General features: G+C 39.7%; 1 protein-coding gene across 2 annotated transcripts in view; it reads right to left on the minus strand.

Annotated features, from left to right (window-relative positions):
* Positions 1-7,273, minus strand: part of casz1 (castor zinc finger 1) — a 176,772-nt gene extending 169,499 nt beyond the window's left edge. For both annotated transcript variants that reach the window (XM_044352871.1, XM_044352870.1), the window contains exons 1-2: positions 7,074-7,273; positions 5,436-5,492 (exon numbers count right to left, since the gene is read on the minus strand). The gene's annotated coding sequence lies outside the window, so the exon portion shown is untranslated. The remainder of the gene's footprint in view (positions 1-5,435; positions 5,493-7,073) is intronic.
* Positions 7,274-15,835: the final 8,562 nt, after the last annotated feature.

The raw sequence follows: 15,835 nt of genomic DNA on the forward strand, positions 1-15,835 counted from the left end.
AAAGAAGTCCCTTCTGGCAAGCTGTATTCTAATAAACTCTGAAAAATTTATTTACTCCTTTAGCCAAGAGGAAGTCTGAAGTGGGATTACAGCAGAGAGCTGATTGAGACAGAGCTGTGCTGTGGTTGAGGTCGCAGTCAAAGGAGCAAGGAGAGGTCTCCAAACATAAAAGGATCTCTCAGGACCTGCACCTTTGCATCTGCTCGGGGAAAAGAGATGGCAGGAAGAGCTTTTACTCTTACAGACTTGGCATGAAAAGACCTGACTGCTATAGCTACATATCAACAAATATTAATGAGACTTCTGGTTCTTGCATAATAAAACAGATTATTGAGTTAACACATATGTATGCAGTGTACACACTGCTTCACTGACTGCAAAACAAACATGTATGTATAGAAATACTGAGATAAAACAAGACGAGATCACTTTTATTTTTAATATCATAGGAGCCACGGGGTGGTATCCTACTCAGAGCAGAGGGCAAGAGGCCCAGACATTATGCCAGACGTTTGGGTTGTGTGTCTGAAGCCACCCTTGTGCCCTTTGGTACAGGCTGACTGTCCCTCCCAACCTCTGGGACTGAGGGCAACCCTGGACCTGTCATAGGAACAGCCCACATCCTCTTCAGGGTTGGGGGCAAAATCTGCTCCACCTCTTCAATGCCACATTATCTATGGACCCCCTTCCCTCTCCAAGGCCTGTAGCCAATAGCATGTTGCCCGGATCAAGACAGGTCAAAGATCAGCATAAACTGAGCACTTAAAGGGCAATACCATAAGCTAATCACGAGCCACAATGGCAGGAGTACAGTGGAGCATGGAGCAAGTTAGACCCTGGAGTATAAAGGGCCTCCTGGTGACCGCTATTATCCACCATCTCCACAAATTGGACAGGAAAACTGTGTAATCTCTGTGGACGACACAAAGAAAGCCGTCTTTTTATCGTAAAATATTTGCCTATTAGCAACACTCTGATGCTAATTAAATTAATAGTGTGATTCAAGCCATACAAGTGAAAAAAAAATTATTAGAAACTCTGTTGGTTTTATTTAACTTTGGGATATGCATATTTGGAGAATTTGCAAACACTTTTGATTAAAAGTGTTTGCAAATTAGATAATAACAATGACACTCACTCATGACACTTCTTTTGTGTTTTTTGCCCTGATGCTGAACACGACCACAGAAAAAAAGAAAAATAAACACACAGACTGATTAGTATTTACAGTCTATTTCCATGCCACTCTATTCATTTCTCCAATCAACTTGTTTCCCTAACTCCCACAGTCTCTCCAGCGGTCCCTCCAGTGTAACTGAGCGCATGGATCTGAGCACAATCCCACCGAGAATTGAGGCAAAAACAAAAACACAAAAAAACCTGTTGCTGTGACATTTTGTTCCCTCTCACCTCAACGCACGCCAGTCACAATGGACCGGTGTGTGGGGGATCTGTGTTCAGATCACCATGGTGATGGCTCTCTGCCTCCCAAGGCTCCCTGGAGGGGTTTGGAGAGTTGGTGGTGGTGGGGAGGAGGGGGGCAGCAAGGAAGTACATTGCCAACCAAGCTGCAACCAAAACGCACCCAGATGAGGAGAATGGCGAAGAAGACATGTTGCAAAAAGCATCTTCCATGTTTAACGTGTTTTCAGCCCAGTCAGAGTTAAGTCCACTATCAGTGCAGCCTCTAAACTCAGCACACGGCAGAACAGACCAACAGACACCTCAGCAATCAAAAGAGGCTGGCATGTTGCAGGAAAAGCCTCTTTAACCTTTAAAAGGTTAAAAAATAGAACAAAATGGTGCAGGTTCATGAGCAAAGGTCTGAGAACATCTGTCTCTGGGTAAATCATCCTTACATGACAGAACGGCACAGAGATGGCATTACACTGAGCAAGACAAAAAGACACCACCAGCTCAAATTTCATTTGATTATTTAACTGTTGTCCCCTTCTTGGACAATTAAGCAAACACATTCCCAAGAGGATCCACAGAGTTCTCATCAAGATACAAATATGCCAGCAGTATGGAGCTGGAGACTGGGCCAGGAAACAAATTTTCTCCCAACAGTCAATGTGGTTGTTGAATCCCAGACTTTAAAAACTACATATTACATTTGAACAACCAAAATATCCATGTAGGAAAAAAGTTTCTGGTTACAAGCCAAAATGGCTACAACACAACTTCACCACAAGGTTCAAATATGAGACATAATTTGTCACCCTCCAGAGACTCAGTTTTTTAAAGGCCTGAAGAAATCTTATAGCCTATACTGTGTGCTAATAATATTCTCAAATTGTGACCATTTTATTGCAGCAAATTATACACATTCATGCTCCAAGTTTTACATTCTTTTTGTTGGAGGGAAATTTTCTAAATAAACATTTTGGTCATATGACATTAGAACTTTTTATTGAAAATCATTTCTCTCATTAGGGAAACTCCGGATTACACCTATTACTAAAAGACCAAAGCATATTCTTGTTAGATTGAAGAGTTACTTGTGCTATGAAAATCAAATGTTTTTCAGGTTTTTACAGGCTGTTTAATAAACTCGAGGACAGGGATGAATGTCTGTTACATCAGTAGATGTCAGCAGGACTGTCTGGTAATATTTAAGAGAAAAACTGAAAAACTTGACTTTCACTTAAGTGAGTTCTATATTCAACAGTCTTCACAATGAGATACACACTCATACAGCATCAGTTTCACATTCTGGTTTCATATGTGATGAGTGTTTAAAAACTGACAGACAATGTAACAGAAAAAAAACACTCACTGTACTAATTAATGAAAGTAGAAAAAGCACCTCTTGGTGTGGTTTCACTGTGGACAAAGATTAATGTGCCAGACATGTCTCACATCTGACTTGATTAATGAACAGGAATACTGTAATATTACCAACACTGTAGAATGCATAGGGTTACACATTGGACTGTACGCTTAGAACAGTATATAAATAAATACTACATTGGATTTCCATTAAAGCAACATGGTTGAACAACCACTACAAGTGGCTGGTAATTTGTTAAATGAGTTAATTGTTCACCAGTTCATCCAATTCATCTTAATGCTTGGTTTTGGACCACACCCAAGGAACAGTGAGTTAGGCATGCAGTGCAGCCAACAGTTACTTTCTCTACAAGTTCAAGTTCCCTTGTGGTTAACAGTGCCAAATTCAAAACTGTGCTATTTAGATTTTTAATGAAGCTTTGTACTCTAAATCTCACCTGGCAATTCTTCTAAGTTATTACAGCCCGCACCAGGTCCTACAGCCAAATAAGGCTGTTTTTAGTGCGATGCTGAACTGTTTACTCACTGAATGCCAGGTGGTGCAGCCACTGAAAAGCTACAGGCTGGGGGAAAGGGCCTAACCTTTATACAGCGTCTAAATGTCCTCACTTTCTCCTTGAACATCTATCCTTAACTGTGCTCCTCTGGTTCCCTCCCTGTCCCAAAGTGGCCAGCTGGGAACGGTGCGCATGTGCTGACGTCCCTACTAACCTTGGCCAGTGTAAGGATTACCGTGCATTTACACTCAATGCTCCTTCTTTCCTTAAGACTTATTAAGAATGATAATGAGCTCGGAAAGGGGCAGCATGTCCCTTTCTCAACTCTGTGAAAGCTCTTCTCTCTGTCTTTTTTTCTCTCTCACTGTTCACTTGTCTTTCTCTCTCCCTCTCTCTCTCTCTCTCTCTCTCCCCGTCTCTCTCCTCTCTCTCCCCCTCTCTTTCTCTCTCTCCCTCTCTCTCTCTCTGCAGTCTCCCTCTCCCCTCAGTTCATGCCTCTCTCTCTCTCTCTCCTTCTCCATTGTATTGAAAGGACCCAGGACAAATTACCAAAAAGGCCATTTTCATCTATGAACTGCAGGATTTAATCGATACTTATTTCATGCCTTCAAAATCAACCCTATATTACTGTTGTCTGTGTGATTTGTTTATTTTGCTCTGGAATATTCCTTCAGTCGAAAGGGGGGAAATGCACGGGATGCAATTCACCTTGAACCTCCATTATATTGGATTTCTCTACTGGCTGATCAAGCATGCAAAAAGGACATTTCCTCAGCACTAAAATAAAAACAATAATGATGATTAAAAAAACATGTGTGCTATTTGTGCTGGTATAACAGTACGTGTTGAAGGCAGTATATTTTTACAAGGCAAAACACTATGGTTGTGGTAGTGTGAATTTGTATACAAAATCATTACACTGAGGGCAATTGATAAAGCTTATGTGCTGGGAAACAAAAGTAATGGTTCCTGAAGCTTGTCAAATGCCGCCTGGGATTACTGGCGCTTATTTGACATCAAAGACCTGAGGTCCACAGCCAAGGTCAAACAGAAAAGGAATACACATGGGTTTAATTCTACACACCCCCTGACAGATGCAGATGGGTACTTATGAGACATGAGGCATTTCACTGACGGATAGGGCTGCAGGAAATAAGAACGTTGGCGGCATCACATACTGATTAACCAATGAGATTCTCAACTAGTCAAATGGACCGGGAGCACAGCACTAACATTTCAAGTGCCGTTTTAAAGAGAGAGAGACCCAATCAAAAGGCCTAAAGAACCACATTCATAAACACTGAACTATACACACAAACCAAATTAAAACAGCACGAATGGACAATTAGCATGTCTGCTTTCTCAGCTGAGGAGATTTACCTTGCTCTACTTTCACCTGTAGTGACAATGAAAAATTATGAAGGAAGGCATGCAGAGAGCGAGCAAAAGAGAGGTAGAGATAGAAGGGTAGTATGTTTGACAGATGGATATTGCGGTGTCTCATTAATGCTGAAGAGAGATGAGAACCTGTACCACCAGTCTGACAGTGAAGGCTGGCTGGTGCCCAGCCGAAGAGGGACCTCCGGACAGCAGATACATGCCGTCACATTCCAGACTTACACTGAGGGAGCACACAGGATGAAGAGCTGGAAACTGCTTCAACTTACAGCTCTCTTTAGACAAACAGTAGAAAAGCGCTTGTACAATGCCACTGCTATGCACCGAGGTGAACTATTGTACCCTGTGGTGTCACCTGCTGCCGGTTATTATTTTTGGTGACCTCATAAAATAAGAGACACCACTAAAGTAAACTTACCTTTGGCCCGACTAATGCTTGCTATTCAAATCACACAAAATGCAAGCTGATTTCATGCCTAAACATGTGTTTTTAAGCTTGCCTGTTTAAGTGTCAAGTGTGTGCTTGCTTTGCATGCATGAATACATCTGCAACAGTTAGGCTGCACAGCTGCTGCATTATGAGGGTATTATGGAAAATACCTCAAAAGCAAACACTGTGAGCATAATGCATCTTTTACATCATGAAATTATTCCATCGACAACCGTTTTATAAGACAAAAAGATCAAAGCACAAAAAGGTACATCAGAACTGTAAAATTGAAAAAAAAAAAAAACTTTAACATTTACCTTGTGTTGTACTAGCAGTGGCATTTTTAATATAGAAGATGGCTTTCCATGAATGATCTGTTTAACCAAAGACAGGAAGGAGAGGAAAAAAAAGGATAATTAATTACTTTTGTGAGCTATTGCATGGGAGAGACAATAAACCTGCCTGGTCGCCATGGATATGACATATTTGCTCTGAAAACAACACAATAATTAGCAAAGGAGAAAGATCCGGCGAGAATATGAGGACTCCGGGTTTAAAGTGCCAGTGATCTATTCCTGTCCTCATCTTCATCCCTGAGAATAATAACAAACACAGTGGCAAGCACACAGCGCAGACATTTACAAATGCGCATGAGAACAAACAGTGACCCTTTACAAAAGCATGTTAAATTAAATCTCACATCCTAGTGGTGTTTTGTAGAGATCACAACTAAGCAAACATGCAGAGTACGTACAGTGTTTTTAAACAGATTGTTTGTTCTACAGGAGGTGGAAGTCAAAAAAACCTGCCTTACAGCCACTGAGAGCAGGAACTGCAGAAAAATCATATTTACCTTTGCAAATCCATTGTGTGTGCTTGTGTGTGTGTGTGTCTCTGGTTGTCACGAAGGTGTATAACCTGCCAAAAGCTGAACTTCTGTGGGCGAATGGTCAGCTTCTAAAAACTATTTAATAATGTAATATTTATAATGGTATTTTTATTAAAAATATACATTTTACATATACAATGGCCTGAGGAGACTATAAATAATTAGTAGAACATTTTTGATGAATTCCTGCATTTAGCAGGTTGCAATTCAGGCTTATATGTGACACTGCAGTGCAAATTAACCTCGGGGGTGGGGGGGAAGCAAAACAAAGAAAACATGCTTTCAAAAGTCATTTACAGACAATCTTCAACAGCAGAACTTCCGCTTTTTAGACTTTGAATATTGATTGCATTTATAGTAGTTCCTCTATTTACAGTAAATGATACCGTGGGCTACTACCTGTTTAGGGGCAACCAGCGGAGTTTCACTAAGTTTTTCTCGTCAAAAACCGGGACTTTCGTGCGCTGAAGTCGCACCCAAAAGTCGCTCGTTTATGCAGTTTTGGAGAAGTGTCAGCGGTCAGTAAAAACTAAACTGCAGGTCTGAGCTGCTAATAAAACACCTCCTATCACTCCTGTCTTAACGTTGTCTCTTCTATTCTTTACATTTGGGGAGTATTTGAGCCTTGACTGTGCAAAAAGTGCGAACAGTGAGGGGGGCGGGGGAGTTGCAATATCTGTCTCAACTTTGTAACCAAGCTGGTTTGGTTTCCATCCGGTCTTTGGCATATAATTTGACCGGTGTGTGAATTATCAAAGTTGAAGGGGAGCCTGGTCGGTACAAGAGGTTCACTAACAGACTGCATGGGTCGCTCCGCACCGACACCGCTGTCTGCCGGCGCTGCTCCTGCCGCTGCATCGAGGCTGGGAGTCACGCCGTGTTTACCGACAAGTCCTCACATCAAGTCCCTGTCCTCTTCTGTCAATTCTTAAATATTTTTAAACTGCTTATTCATCCTCCATTCTCGTGTCACCTCTGCGGCGAGGAGCACGTTGATGTCTCTCTACGGCAGCGAGTTATATGTTTGGAAATGAACAGTAGTTGAGAGGAAAAGGAAAACTCTTACCTGTGGTACTTCGCTGTCTTTCGGTGACTTCCAACTAAAGGGACGTGTGTGTTTACGGTGGATAGCGTGAGAGCTTTCATTATTAAAGTTGCCACATTTTTTTTTTTTTTTTCAGTTTTTCAGGTTTTATTGTAGCATTTTCTAATTTCTTACAGGGCGAGCAGCCCGGAAGATCTGCCCTGGAGACCCACTCCAAGTGGGAAGAGGAGTCCTTAATTGAATTTCTCGGTTAGCAGGTGTTGGTTGGAAAAGCTGGACTGGAGTTTAGCGTTTGTTCCCATCTCAGCTGACAGCTTGTCAAAACAGTTTGCTCCATTGCTACCTTTTATTTCAGAAACGATAATTCAGACATTCTAGATAGATAAATAAATAGTGTGATGAACCATCACCTTGTCTGCCAAAAAAATATGACCCAAAGTTGTGTCAAATAAGTTTTATCACTAAGTTATGGGACAGGGCTTTTGCCTATCAAGTCGTTCAAGCTCATCTACAGCACTTACACATAGTATCAGGCACCCTCGTCCTTCTAACCACTTGCTGGATCTGAACCCATTGTTTCCAGGCATTTAGCAAATGTATGTGAACTTTAAAGCTCGAGTTCAGGATTTTTGTCTCCTCCCTTTGGTAGTAAGAGTAACTACAAAAACACTGTCGACTGCTTTTGTCATAGCTACTGTTGCGGCTGCAAAGCGGTGAATAAATTGTTTTGAGTGTCACACAACCCCCGTGAAATAACTCGTTTCACTGTCAGAATTTGATCCATTTGATCCGATAACATTTGAAAAGCTGCACGATTAAATTACTTTAATTATTTTAAGTTAGCAGAGGGCTAACTGGATGTTAGCTGCTCGGCCAGCAGAAGTCCACAGAACATGCGCAGTATGCATTCATCCAACCAGTGCAGGAATGTCACCACAGACACCAGTTTTAAAAACTCCATATACTACCATGTTTCTACAGTAGCCCAGAATGGACAAACCAAACAGTGGCTCTAGAGAGGGCCTTTCGCGTTTTTCGAGTTTCACACCCACCGTAAATTCTCCTACACGCTTGGAAGGGTAGTGGGAGGGGAGGGGTATTCAATTGGTTGCAATCTGGAACCTCACCACTAGATGCCACTAAATCCTACACACTGGTCCTTTAAAGAAAGACATGTAGGAAACTTTCTTTCCCAATAAGCGTTAACGTGGTTAGCTACTCCGTTATTGTCGTCACAAGTCTTATTATACAGATAAGACATTTGTTGAGGTTCCCTGTTCCCTCAGCTCAATTGGGAGGCTTATCTGTTCATCATTCAAACCAAGTTCAACCTCCTGTCAAAGCCTAATGGGAGGCTTTATTGGTTTTATAGTTGTTGAATACTACAGAAATAGTTCTTATGTATCTGCTCACACTATGGAGTTCAAATATTACTGGCCAGTACAGTATATTAGTATATACATTTAGCTCAGATAAAGCACAGAAACCCTGTTTGAAAGAAACTCAACTAGAAAACCTGTTACAGAAGCAAATGAAAAAAAGGATAGTTAAGAAGTGGGGTATGACTTGTTTTTGTTTTGTTGGTCTCTACAGCTACATAACGCTTGGTTTGGTTTGGTTTTATTCTGTCATAACAAAATATATAGCCCCTGTAATATATTTGCCTAAATAAACACACTCCACAAAATAAAAAAAAACACATCCAAAACATATAATAAATATTCAACAGAGTAGTGTACTGGATTTGTATAATGAAGTCAAAATAAATACAATTACAATTCAAATGAAGTCAAACATTATGATAAAATACATTTTGCGTTGATTTTCAGTGGTATTAGGAAAAGGAACTCCACCTGAAGTCTTTTAAGTGAAATTTAATATATGTAATCTATTTCTTAATGCTTTTTTTGTAGAAAAAGTCAAATATTATATAGCAGCTATAGACAGCACTCTGTCCAGAGAAAGCTGGACCCTATAATGGACCCCCATATATTATCTATATAAAGCATAATCGCAGGCATAATGCAATAGTTGTGACTTAGGACACACTACAAGAAGCACAGATATTCCTTTGACTAAACAATGCAACTGCAAAATAACTACAAAACTATTGTAATACCACTTTGGTTCAATTTTTGGTTTTCTTAAAACATAAATAAATTATTTTCTTTTGGCCACTTGGTGTAGTGGAGCAAGCTGTAAATACAACTATGTTAATGTTATTATATTAATATTAAAGTTGTTGTAGGAAACATGTTAGCAAACAATCTATTTATACATCCAGCAGACATAGAGCCATGTTTGTATTCATTTCTCTCAATTTAGCTCTATTTTGGGTTTCCACCATCTTCTGAGCTCTTTAGCCAGTGATAGGCAAGTAGCGTACAGTGGATTTATCAGACCTTTTGAGCCAAAAACAGTTGCTGTGGCTGGTTTTGAGAGAGGTGAGATTAAATCAAAATAATTAAGTTGCTCGCTATGAAACTAAAACAATGAGCTGAAAGGCACTAAAACATTCTGAACTGAGATAAACCACAGAGTTGGGTGATGATTATCTGTGGGTTTGTCACTATGAGAGACATGTAGTAAACTTTCTTTCCCAATTAGCGTTTATGTGGTTAGCTACTCCGTTATTGTCATCACATGTCTTATTTTACAGTTAAGACATTTATTGGGGTTCCCTGTTCATGTCCTCAGCTCAATTAGTAGGCCTATCTGTTCAACACTCTAACCAAGTTCAACCTCCTGTCAAAGCCTCATGGGAGTTGTAGTCATTGAATGCTAAAGAAATAGTTCTGATGTATCTGTTCACACTATGGAGTTCAAATTTTACTGGCCTAACATTACACATTGCCATTTGATCCATCGTTAATATAAATATAAATTATCCATCCATCCATTAATCTTCTGTCACTTATCTGAGGTTGGGTTACAGTGGCTGCATGTCTGGGCTCCTTATCGTACTTTTAAGGGTGAGTCCAGCAACCTCTACCAAAACCTTGTGACCATAAGAGAGGGTTCTGGCTTAGCTCCCTCCTCACTGAACAGTCCAGTTCAATACCCATATTTCTGCTACCACCTGTCAACCTCAGACTTCATTCTACCCTCACTTGTGTATAAGACCTTGAGATAGTTGAACTCCTTCGTTTGGGGCAGCAACTCACTCTCAACCTGGAGGGATCAACTGTTTTCCAGCAGAGAACCATGCCTCTGACTTGGAGGTGCTGACTCTCGTCCCAACAGTTTCCCACTCTGCAAAAAACCCCAGTGTGTGCTCCAAGTCACAGTCTGATAAAGCTAACAGATCCACATAATCTGCAAAGAGAAGAGAAGTGATTCCACGTCCTATCAGACTCAAACTTAGCTTTATGGCACTTACTTGTGTTGTTCTCTCCTGACTAGATCCCTGCTTGTGTTGTATCAGCCCTCAGATATATGTCACTTTGGATAAAATCATCTGTTAAATTAAATTGTAAATTGTAAATTGTAAACATAGTCGCATAAAGGCGATCCTCTCGTTATTTATCCAGTCAGTACGACCCCTGCCTGTTGCCTGACTGGCAATACACCTGACCTCAACACCTATCCCAGTGGGTGGAGGGCAGAGGCTCCAAGTAACTCCTTCAGGCTGTGCCCGACTGAGTACCTGAATCTCGGGTGTTCCCTATTCTTGGGGTGGCGCTGTAGCTACGATGTTGCCATTGCATTTAGGGTCTTTGTCTAGTCCCTCACCTAGAAACAATTTGCCTTGGGACACCTTACCACTACAACATAGCTGGCAGGGTCACACCTTCACCACAATGAGGTGATAATTCTCAGAGGGGAAAAATAGGAAAAAATAATAATTGGTGCAGCCTTAAAGTTGGGTCACGTCCAGGCATGGTTTGGCTGAGGTTAATGTTTCATTTCCAGTAAGGAAATTATTATATTATTTTAGTGGCATAAATAATATTTTTGCATTGTTTCAAACTTTAAATTGAAAGAAAATATATATATGTATCCTTTATCATTTCACAAGGATCACTCTTTGTGTGGTTTAAGTTTCACAGTTAATCAATAACTGTTTACAGCACTCTCCATGTCCATTTAAAGTTTACCTTCCTATTGGCAGAACACTAATGTCACCTCCTCTCTTTGTTTTCCTTCTCTCTCACCTTTCCTACCACCTACCATACATCAATAATTTACTGTAAAATATTCTAAGCATGAGACTCCTTGAAGATATTCCAGGAGCAAAGCCCATAGGAGTAGTTGGGCTGTGATAATGTATTTTAAACTTGAACGTTCCTTATCTAAATTCTGCAGTCTTGTGAGCTATTGACAAACAGATTATTGCCAATTAGCAGTTTTGTGATGTACCACGTTGTACATAATAAAGAATCAAGAAGATCAATAGCAAAGTCAACGAACAAGGTAGCTAGTGCTTTAATCTCTACCTTGCTTGTAGGGTTTAGGATTCAAGGATTGTGATCTACTGCTTGGTATACCTCCAATACATCTAAGATATTTTTAATTGATTTGTCATACTATAATCCAATAACCTTTTTATCCTCATTTCAGAAATCCTCTTTAAATTTTTCTGCAGCATTTGAACCTAAAAATGACCATTTCACAGAAATTCAAGGTTAGGCTGAATCATCTCAGACAAGAACTTCACCTCATGCCTTTTTAAGTGGATTAAAGGTTTTCAGTGGCATTTTGACTTTTCTCTATAAATGGATAGCCTTTAACACCTGCCACTATTAGATTGGAATATATTCAGCTAAAAAAATCTCTATTATAAATATTGTAGGGCTTGTCCATAGTTGAAACATTTCTCCGATTATCTGTGGCTGTATGTTGTTACACAGTGTACATATTTAATGCTACTGAGGCCTTACAACCAATGTCTTCTACCAGTTCTCCTACCACTTCAAACGAAACGTCAACATTTCGACTCGTTCAAAAACATTCATGCTCTATATTTACTCAAGAAAGTCGGTGGTAAATTCAAAAAAGCACACCTTATGAGGCATAAACTCATGTGTTATTGTATATATTTTATGCCCAGTACCCTGGAATGTGTTATATATACTACACTCTTAAACAAAACCCCCCCACGGTCACTGCAGAGGTCCAAGCATCCCATCCATCAGTGGGTTCCTCCTGATGTTGCAATACTGTGATACAGAATAATAAAGAAGTAAGAAAGACCAGAAAATCAATAGATTATTCTGCAGATCACTTGATTCAGTAATGATCCAGTCCATTTATCGCCAGCCGTTGATTCATAAGGCCTGCTCTCAAGGGCGTACCCACCCCACCTCTGCCCTGCTGACTCCTTTGCCAGTGGTACTACTAATTATAAAACATTAAAAGCTAATCACATGGCAGTCCAAGGTTAGAAAAGACATACAGTTTGGTTAAACTAAATGGTTCATTTCATCCTGAGAGAAGATACATATTTTTGATTCATACAGAAGCTTGTAACAGCATGATGTATATCTATGTCAAAAGGATGATGGAGTACTGATTATGAATAGCATCATATGATACTGCGAATTAGCTCTGTTGCTTATAGGAACACTCTTTTTTTGGGAAATATATATTTATATATATAAATAGACATATTTTGGGATGTCAGATTAGAAGATCGATATCAGTTTCAGCACAGACAAGACTGGAAGCATGCGGTAGACTAGTAGCCCGGCTCCATCTAAATAAAAATAAAAAACATCCATCTTCCAACTTCTTGAAAGGTGTCTTATGATGTATCTTGTTACCATTAAAGTTAGTCGGCATTACTATCAAAAGTCATACAGATTATATGGCAACCTCAAAATGAGGACAGGACTTTCTGGAGATTCTGAGTGCACTCTTCGCTTCCAGCAGCTGTTGGTCAAGAAATAACTCCAACTTGCAACTGCTCGTAATGCGACAATGTCTCAGTTTAATGTCTGTATTTCTACATTTTCAGAAAAAGAGATTCAACATATAGCTTCAGATTTTTTAAAACAATTTTTTTTTTTTTTTAGGTTAAACACACCCTGGCTGAACCTATCTCAGTGCTGGAAACACTGATGAAATTTATATCAAACTTGTCATCAGACTGTATATTACACATTTTCCAAAATGTCAGACGGTTCCTTTATAAGCCTTACTAATTATGTAATGCAGTAATTTTCAACCAGTGTGCCTCCAGAGTCACCCAGGTGTGCTGTTAAAATATAAATTTGAAAAAACTATTGATACACATACAAATAAAGTGCATTAGTGCAAGTAGCGTTTTTATTAGCCCAATCACATTCATCCTTGTCGCCTGCGAGTATTTTACCTGTTTTTCAAGATAGTTGCAGCAACTGCTACCAGAATACAACGGTTTGAAAATAAAATTCTGCAGCCTAAACACAACCTGCCAGAAGACTGAATTACGTAAAACTCATAAACAGAAAAAGACTTACGGCAGTTGGCAAAGAGTTCTGTGTATGCATATCATCAGTAATAGTACAAATACCTGTTTTATTTTCATCAAAACAATCTCAAGTTTCACACTTGAGGTAAGTGATACTGTATATATATACTGTGTAGGACAGAAGATCACAGTTGAACATGGGTGTGATCATTTGTAATGTTTTGGTGGAATAGTGCTGTGTGTGGTGTGGCTTTTCTTTTTGTTTTGTTTGAGTTCAAGCAAAGGTAAACTGTATGCATCTGGTTGTAGAGTGTGATATTAGCTGTTTTGTAAAAAAAAAAAACATTTTTTTTGTGAAAACTGACATTTTGATCAATGAAGAAGACATTCCCTCCACAAACCTCTAAAACATCCACTGGCATGAGTCTGATCAAGGTCGACTTATTTTCAGTCGCATTGCATGAGGGGGCCAATGAACTGGCATTCACCTTAATTAAATAAAGACATGTACAAATGTCCTTTAGCAGGTGGCTGTCTTATGGAAGTTAACGGTAGTGGCAGCTGCCTATGTATGGTAAACAGGGAACATTTTTGAAAAGTGATGGTGGCTGGTGAGGGAGGAGGGGGCGAGGGGAAGATTGGACAGCTGTCGCCATACCCACCTCACTGTGCTGACTTAGAGCTAATGCTCGATCAAGCCTTTGTATATATTTTTCCAGTGCATTTCAACACTGTGTACACCTAGTGTTTGAGGCCGCACAGAGACACATTTGGTGTGACAGATGTACGGAGCACATGAGCAGCAGAGGGCAAAAGCTGAAATGCCTTAGACAGTGAATTACTCTTTCTTACAAACTTCAGGCATAAGCATGAATGTCTCATGACCTCAAAGAGTGTGGCCCTGGAAATATGGCATTGTGAAGAATATATTCTCTCCCACACTTATATCATATCTTTTTACCAGTAACAAACACAGATATAAATGTTCAAAGTCTCTATGAAATCTGGTTGTTTGTCTTTTCATTTTGGGGCAACATGTTTTCTCCATCTAGGTTATTTACATGTTTAAGCAGCAGACAATAACAGGTAGGTGGCTACTTCCTCAATCACTTCCAACAGGAAATTAAGGTGTGGGTCCTCCATGAAGACTGCAGTATCGCACCAATCTAAATTTTTCCCAGGACAAATGGTATATTCTGAGCTAAGAGAAAGAGAAACTTGAGATTTGGGTCTGTACTGAAAGTTCATAGTGTGAAATGATAACTAGGGAAGACTTATTGCTTAAAAATATCATTACAGAAGCTGTATTCACATGTCAAAATGACAAACAAATGCTATCTTCAACAGTGCTGGTCACCGCACCATATGGTGATGATAAGGTGCCCAGGTAAAATCTAATTTTAATAAATTCCTAATCAGCTTGGAGGGATACTGAAACAACGTAGTTAATGGAAATGTGTAGAGTCAGCAAGGTCTTTCACAGCTGTGGTCTTTAATAAGATTTGAGAGGCATTACAACAACGTTGCAGTCAATGTCATGTTGAGCTGCTCCCTCTGTCTGTAACTCCAGTAGAGGGAAAAAAGAACAGACAAATAAGGGAGGCGAGGGGAGGAAAACATGGTCATCTGTTTCAAAAGAGCTGAAATCTGATCTCTGGGGGGAGAGGCATCGGCGGAGGTACTGTATAGTACATATCATCTCCCTCTGATCATTCATGCTTTCTAATTACAGAAGGTGAGGAGGGCCATAATTTTATCGTATTTGTTTTGCATCACTGCAAAAATAGAAAATGAGGGCTCGCCAAGCTGCACCAATTTACTTCATTTCGACCTTGATTAAAAGAAAATTAATTGCCACATCTCTCATTATGTTGCAGGCAGCATTTGATGACGCGAATGGAAAAACTCAAAAATAAGATGCGAAGGCTCAGAGGGAGTGTGAGTTCGACCTGGATGTTCGGGAGACAGCACACTCCTCTAATAATCAAAATGAACAGGGCCTTACACAAAGCTATCTCAGGAAAATGTTGAAAGATATAAAGATGCTGTTAGGATTCTAGATAAAGAGATGGTGAGGTTGGATATTTTGTTTGGCATTTGTACTGTAGATGTTTTACACTAATCGGTTATGTTTTTAGATGTAAGCCCATTTAAATGTGCAACTAATGGAAAATGATAAATATTTTAAGAACACATATTTTTATGTTACTGCAAAGTATTACTTATGATACCTGTATTATGAACCAGCAAAGCATGTCATTTCATGCAGTTGTTACAGCAATTTTCCCCTTTGAAAATAATCACAAACCAAACATTTAAATCCTATTTACGTCCCTCAAGCAACTGTGGCTCCTCCCCTCCCTAAGACACCATATGTCTCGGTGGATCAACT

The sequence above is a fragment of the Thunnus albacares genome, chromosome 5 (assembly GCF_914725855.1).
Source record: "Thunnus albacares chromosome 5, fThuAlb1.1, whole genome shotgun sequence".
NCBI classification, from domain to species: Eukaryota; Metazoa; Chordata; class Actinopteri; order Scombriformes; family Scombridae; genus Thunnus; species Thunnus albacares.